Source organism: Lactuca serriola, chromosome 2, assembly GCF_051521515.1.
Source record: "Lactuca serriola cultivar US96UC23 chromosome 2, Lser_US96UC23_V15, whole genome shotgun sequence".
Lineage (NCBI taxonomy): Eukaryota > Viridiplantae > Streptophyta > Magnoliopsida > Asterales > Asteraceae > Lactuca > Lactuca serriola.
This window is the reverse complement of record NC_136409.1, coordinates 72428521-72436570: the sequence shown is the minus strand read 5'-3', so window position 1 is coordinate 72436570 and position 8050 is coordinate 72428521.

Sequence of the window (8050 nt, the reverse complement as noted above, 5' to 3'; positions counted from 1 at the left end):
GGAGCATGGGAAAACTATTGTTTTAAATTCAAGAATAAAGTTGATAGCTGAAACAGTATATAATGAATAATGTGTAATCATATGGTGATAAATAAAAGGTGTTTTATTTATATTCATAAGTTCTGAGACCATATTGGATTCAATTATTATTGTGTTTCACTTTGCATGTTTTGACTTCCCGAATAAACTAGGTTATTCTTCCGGAATGACTAAGTTATTCAAACCATCCACAGTCGGTCATATGTTGGAAGTAGATATGAATTAAGACTGTCATGGGTTGGCTTGTAGAGGTCTAAGGTGTTGGACAAAGGGCTACAACACTCATGAGTGCTCATAAGTTCTGAGTATTGGATTCAACCCGCACTCATTGGAATCACTTCATGGATTTTATCACAAGTGATCATGAGACGATAATATCTTATATTCTTCAAACCTAGAGATATGAGTTGTTACTATGAGTTGGTTGTACATTGATTGCACGAAAACGCATTTGGTAACTCGGTGCTATAAAACGTGCATTTGTGTATGATTCAACAAGTAGTAGAACAAGCCATATGAGTCGAAGTTTATCCATTCCTTTTACCTTCGGGATAAAAGCGATATCTGTGGGCCCCTCGATGATTTGATGATGACAAATGGAAGTGCTCGGCCGGGCCAGGACTGATTTGATTTGTTCAATTAGTCAGTCGTCATAAATCGGAAATCGGGAAACAACAAATGGACAGAGAGAATGATTATAATCCATGTCTCAGTCCATATGATATCTAGAATGGAGGAATATATGATCCCTTATCTAATGGACAAGTCATTGACAAAGGTCAGAGTTCATCTACAAGGTCAGAGTTCAACAGAAGCTTTTGAGAGCTACGATTGCCAGTCGGTTCCTGAAGTCATACGCAATAATAGTTTTAGACTTATCCAAGTAGGAGACTGTTGGATTAATGTCTAAGTCCATAACTATAATTGGTAAGACTTGACCCGACCTGGCATGGTCCATTTGGGTTGCATGGCATCATGCATTTGGATAGAATATAATGAGAGAAATAAGACACTTATGGTTATTAATATATTATAAGTTCTAGTATACTAATAATAAGAATGATGAGATTATTTAATTAGTATTGATCAAGAATTAATCTAGGATTAATTAAGTGATCAAAAGAAGACTAATTAAATATATGGGTTGATTGTGTAAATCATCTATACTTGTATAGTGGACTAATGCTCCATGGATAATCAAGTTGGGCTAAAACCCATAGGATGGTCCATGGATGCTCCATGGTGTATTTGAACCCATGGATCCAAGGAAATGGAAAGTCATGACAATTAGGGTTTACCCTAATTGTAACACTATATAAAGATCTTATTCTTGACAAAATTAGCCGCTAGTATCATTCTAGAGAGGGCTAGTCGATTTCATGAAGTGTAGATTTCTCTCAAGTTATTCCAAGTGTATTTGGTGTTGTGTGAACCATTTGAGGTGTCACACTTGGGGCACTAGGCACTCAAGCTTCATGAAGACTTTCTACATCAAAGAGGTATGTATTCTATCTTGTTACATTCATTGTTTTGTATGCTAGATTAGGATAATACCTTGGAAGTTCTTATTTGTATGTATAATAGAGAAAACATAGATCCAAGGTATTTAGGGTTGCATGTACACTAAAGAGTGTTAGAATGCTCATAACCCAACACTTAGAGCAATCAACTTCATCCTTTATTGAGATTTCACTCATCTCACTTTCCGCATCAAATTCAGACTAATTATCTAAGTTTATTTTATTATCTTTAACAATTTTGGCATTTAACAGATCGAATGTTTGTATAGTTTCAGTTTTAATCTTTAGTCTATCATTTTCATCTAAGATATCTTTTAACATACTTTTATGTTCCTTAGAATCGATGAAGGTTTCTATCTTATCCAAACCTAGCCTATACGACATTGATGTTTCTTCAGAGGACACTTCTGATGCACATTCTGCTATAACTTCATCTTCCTTAAATTCAAGAAAGGGCAAAATCATTTTATGAATTTTCTTTCAAATTTCACAGCTTAAATGTAATTGAGCAATATTAGTATAAAGACGCTTAGCAATTAAACAGAAAACATTTCTTTGTTTTAATAACTTTAAATTGTCTCTTTGCAAATAAATACTTTCATCCCTATCTCTAACTAAGTCCGCTTCCTTCAGCTCAATCCAGATTCTCCTTTCCTCACTTTTTGAAGACACCCTGCCGAGTTGGTCAGTTAGGTTAGAATTCATTAAGCGGGTTTGCATGAGGCTACTACTTAGGTTGGAAAATTTAAAGTTTAATTCATTTAATTCATCTTGGTAATCAGTTTTTGAAATTTTAAGAGACTCAAGAATAGAATGTACCTTTTTGATCAATCGATCACAGTCGTTGATCTTCTCACTCACCGGCTTGGCCGCAAAACACTTGTTTTCTGTCAGGTTCGGTTTCGTATCTGCACTTTCGGTTGATGGACCAGCGGTGACGATAAAGCACTTTCCACCTGAACCTTCATTCTTTGCCACATACGCCTTTCCATGAGTGGGTCTTCTAACCTCTTCGTCTTCAGAGTCGGTTGACCAGACTTCTACGCCACCAAACTCATCTTCCCCAGCATTCTCCTGTACGATTAAGGCATTCATCGAGCTGTTTGACGCCTTTTTCTTCTTGACTTCTTCTAATTTGCGCATATAATACGCCTCATCATCTTCACCCTCTCTTTTCTCAGCCATCTTTCTCAACATGCAATCTTTGGCAAAATGGTTCTTGCCGTGACAATAGTTGCAATCGTATCCAGAGTCTCCTGAAAGCTTGCTCTCCTTTTTCTTTTCATCCTTTTGATGGGAGACTTTCGGTTCATCCTTCATCTTCTCAGAACTATAACTTCCCTGCCAGTTTCGATTCTTGCTGACGGGAAATTTTCTCCTTGCAAATTTCTTTGGATTTGTGATCATCAAGGCATACTCCTCACTTGTAAGGTCACACTCTGACATGTCTGACTCTTCTTCTTCTTCAGCAGTACTTTTTCCTTTAGAAACAAGAGCCAACGATCTCACACCAGAGACCACTTTCGCTTCCTTGGTTACAACACTTTCATGGGACTTTAGTATCCCTACTAGTTTCGCCAGCGAGTACAATTTTAACTGTTCATGCGCCTTCACAGTGGAAACCACAGCCATCCATTCTGGTCTCAGCACGTTCATGAACGTTACTTTCTGCTCGATCAGCTTTCTCTCTATCCCATGCTTGATCATCTTACTTAAGAGATGATTGAACCGATCAAAGGTCTGTACAAGCTTCTCTTCAGGTTTCTGTTCGAAAACTTCAAATTCTGACAGTAACATAGTTTGAATGGAGTGTTCCAGATCTTCATCAGTTGAGTAAAGTTCCTTCAACCTATCCTAGATCTCTTTAGCGGTTGTGCATGAACCTACTAGCCGAAAAGTGTCAGATTGTAGGGTGAATCTTATCATTCGCATGGCTTTAACGTTACACAAGATCTTGTCCTTCTCATCCTGTGGCATCTTCTCAACATCTGTCACCAACTTGTTGTAATCCTTTTGCATCTTAATAGTTGTGTTTGTTCCCGAATGTACAAATGGTCCAAGAGTGATAGCTTCCCAGATGAGATAGCCATTGTCTTCAGATCGAACCACATAATCTTCAAAGTGATGAGCCCATACTTCGTAGTCTTTAGTATAGAGTATGGGTACTCTAGTTGTTGATCCGATGTTGTTTGAGATGTTAATAGGGTTTGTATGTGAATCATCGTGAGACATGGTGAGCTGCTAGAATCAAACATGTAAACTTGAGATTAGGGTTTTATCAAAAACAGAGTTGTCGTCGATATGAAGACGACGGCTTCTATTTATACGATAAAAGCGGAAACCCTAAAGTATTATGAATACAGAAGGAATGTGCATAGATCACACAGTCTCCTGCTCTGATACCAATTGTTAGAACAGTGTTCTTTTAGGATCGTATGATTCTAAGCAGGATATTAAATAAGAATGTAATAAAGAACACAAGTATGGCGCTGAATATGTTGAATGATTAATGCAATAACACCTCAGAAGAGCACGATAAAGAACTTTAATTTGTAGAGGTATTTAAAGTTACAAGAATCAACGTAAAAATTAACTTATAATATACGCATACATGCATGCATATATATACTGAAACCCTAACAGCCAATCTAGAGAACAATGAAACTAATCTAGATAGACACGAATGGACAGGCCCAATCCGGATACAAAATATATGTATGGCCCAAGACGTAACACAAATGGACTCAACAACCATGATGTGGTGAAAGGACCACCACAATGTGGAACCAAAACATAAAGCACGTGTTTCACTTAGTCAACAAGATATGGACATTTGTTGCCCATGACGTGGTGATGACAACAACGTAATCCCTAGAATTTTGGGGTTTTGTGTACTATTTAAGGAAAGTGATGGCTAGTGTATCCTTTACCCACAACCTCCATCACCTCCAAAGAATCCTTGATCAAACCCTAGCCCCCTTGCTAGTTTTGAGCCCATCTTTGGTTTTTTGTGATCTTGGAAGGAAGCAGAAGGAGTCCCTAGTGCAAGAATCCAGCAAACAAGCCACCTCCATCCTTTTTATGCACCTTTTGTTTGTAAGTCCTTATGTATTCATCTTAGTGATTCCTTTCTTATAAATATAACATTCTTAGAATGTTTTGGTCTATATATGAAGTTTGGATGATGAGATGAGATAAAGTTTGCAACATTATGGCTCACCAAAGTCCCTTGAGCCTAATATCTTTTAGATCTAGAAGTTGGATAATATTTGTGAGCTTTACATGAATTCTAGGTCATTTTCTTTCTATTTGAGATAGTTTGAGTAAAGGACATGCATGGGTCATGCATATCCATAAAGTTAGGATTTTTATGAATCTTGGAGTCCCTAGAAGCTCTCTGTAAAGTTTAAGAAAAAAAGGTTTACCAAATTAAGACCTTAATCAATTAAGAGGTTTCAGTCGGAAACCATATCATGACGTGAGGCTTTCCACGACATGGTGAAGAGGGATTCTGCAACTATTTTGCTGAGATTCTACCTTAGCATGGCGGCATGTCTACAATGACATGGAAGTGGAATTGGTTGCGATGTGTTGAATAGCCACGACGTAGCCAAGGGTAGGCCATGATGTGGTGGCATTCTGAAGTTGAGTTTGATCTTTGACTGTTGACTTTAGTAATATTGCTAGTTTTAGAAGGTAGACTAAGGGTTTACCATGTGTGATTAATTAGGTGGTGCGTAACATCCGCTTTTTGACTGTGTGACCCTGTTAGTTGTCAACTACGCTTGTGAGGTGAGTCTTCTAATTATACTATGTTGGTTGTTAGACCATCTTTGTGCCTTTAGCATAAAGACCATGAGAGGACCTTGCAGCTTGTATTAAAGACTGTGGGAGAACCATGGAACTTGTATGAAATACAATTGGTGGACCATGGCAGTCGTACGAAAGACTATATAAGAACCATAAGAACGAAGACTATAGGAGGACTGTATTAGTAAAGGACTATAAGATTGTTGGATGACCACAACATTCACATGTTCTGTATTATATTTATGATATGTGGTATTTTGGGGAACTCACTAATATATGTGCATACCATTTCATGTTTAAATGTCTTAGTTATTTATGGTTCCAAAGAGGAGAGTCCGACTTGATCGTGTTGCAACCCCTTGAGTTTTCATTTCATAATATCTTTTATGATTACTATGATGTTTTTGAGAATAAATTGCACTTTGATCGTGTTTTTAACTAATGAATGAATGATTTGTGTTGTTTAAAATTGAAAGTTTTGCTTAGTATTTTTGGGACGTTACAAGTTGCTATCAGAGCCTTGGTTTTAGGGATTCAGGCACACTTTCTAGTGTGTCTGAACTCAATCTGAGGATTTGTAAAATCTTTTAAAAGGGAAACTGATTTTCTAAAAGGGTTTTATAAAGAAAAGGGGGTTTTGATAACTAAAAATCGTGTCCTTTTGCACTAGGATATTCACGGCGTGGTAACTCGCCGAACAGTAAAATCGTAGACATCCGTCGATGAGCATTTTCCCTACTGTAGCTAACAACCTTGGGTGTGGAATGGTAAGTCCCGAAACATTTGTAATAGATTCTATGTAATAGTATCTATTAAACGTATTAATGTAAACATGATCATGTAAGCGTATCTATGTAAACGTATTCATGTTCACGCATCTATGTAAATGTACTTATGTAAATGTATCTATGTAATCGTATCTCTTGTAATTGTATGTCTTGTAATTGTATGTAATGTATAAGTATTCTTGTAATTGTATCTCTTCATATAGTATGTAATGTATTAGTATACACTCATGAATGAACTGACTCTTGTGTAATGCTTTGTACTTGTGATAGTAAGTAGTATCTCCTAACTATACATATTATGGTTACTGGTAATGTACGTGTATAACCGAAAGTATATCTTTGCTACCCAAAGGTACTGAACTGACTGATGGAACTTTTATGTCTATATATTTATACAAGAAGTTTTGTAAAACCTTTGAAAAGTTTAATAACTAAGAACTGATGACTTGATGTCAGTTTATAAAACGATTTGAAAGTAATTTGTTTGGTAAGACAGTTTTAAGTATAGGGAAAACCTTGGTTTGAAACCCATTTGTAACAGAGTTTGAAAGGAAACAAACATTATGTAAGGCAGTTTGATAAGGAGTTTAACATGTAACAACGTTTGAGAAAATCATCTGAAGTAATCTGTTTGGTAAAACAGCTAAACGTATAGTAAATCCATTTGTATGCTAGTTATTAATCACATGTGATTGATATAATAACTAGCATGATTCAACTTGTATTCCCCCCCCCCCCATAAAGCATTTATAAACATTTGAAAACATTCAAAAGGTTAATTAAGGGGTATGAACTCACCTGCAGTGAGTGGATCATATGGAAGTGTCGGACAAGTGCTTGGTGTCAAGTGAAGACTTAAACACACACAATGATCCTAATAACATATGAAGACATATGTATACATACAATTATTGATTATAACACTAATTAGACATGTATAAACATCCTAATGTGAGGAAAACACTTTGGTCAAAGTGTTAGGAGGCCATTGGGTTGCAACAAAGGAGTGCAAGGCATTGTAAGTGAGTTTATGGTCCATAGACCATACTTTTTGGAGTTTACGGCCCAGGGGAGTTTACTCCTGGCCATAAACTCTGAAATGGGTCACCATATGAGGCTTAAAGGTAAGGTGTTTTATGTGGTTAAGTGTTCCAAGGCTTAAACAAGAGGCTAAGTGAGTTTAAGGTCCAAAAATGGCCCTTACATGTGTTTACGGCCTGGGGACCACTTCCCCATGATTTTACGGCCGTAAAATCATGGTATGAAGTACCATTTCGTTTCTTGAAGTCCCTAGTTCAATGGTGTAAGGTTCTATACTAAGTTCCAAGGCTTAGTAAGGTGTTAGGGTGCATTTTTCCCCACTTAAAGGGGTTTACGGTCCAAGAACATGTCTTGGCCGTAAACTCCTTTGATCACATGATTCTTTGTGATTTCTAAGCCCTAAACATATTAAACCTAGTGTACAACGAGTTATAACAAGATTACTTACGATCTAGGAGCTTGAATGGTTGGTTTTGGCCAAGAACACTAGTGTGTGTTCTTGGTGTTCTTGGTGAAACTTGAAGATCTACACAAATGGAATGATTTCATGGATGAAATCATGTAATATCACTACTTTATGTAAGATATGAGATATCAACTAGTTAGGACAAGGACTTACGAGTTTTGAAGATCGGGGACAAAAATCAGGATGATACTTGAGAGGATTTCAGCCAAGGGAAGTGGAAGAATGAAACAAATGGCCAGAACTTAACCATATAAGGCGAGTTTACGACCCACATGGAGTTTACGGTCGTAAACTCCATGGTGGTGGCCGTGAACTCCTAGTTAAGGTGTTCCAGGTCTGTTCTTTGTGCTATTTCTCCAGCAGATAAGCCCCGACACTTATCCCTT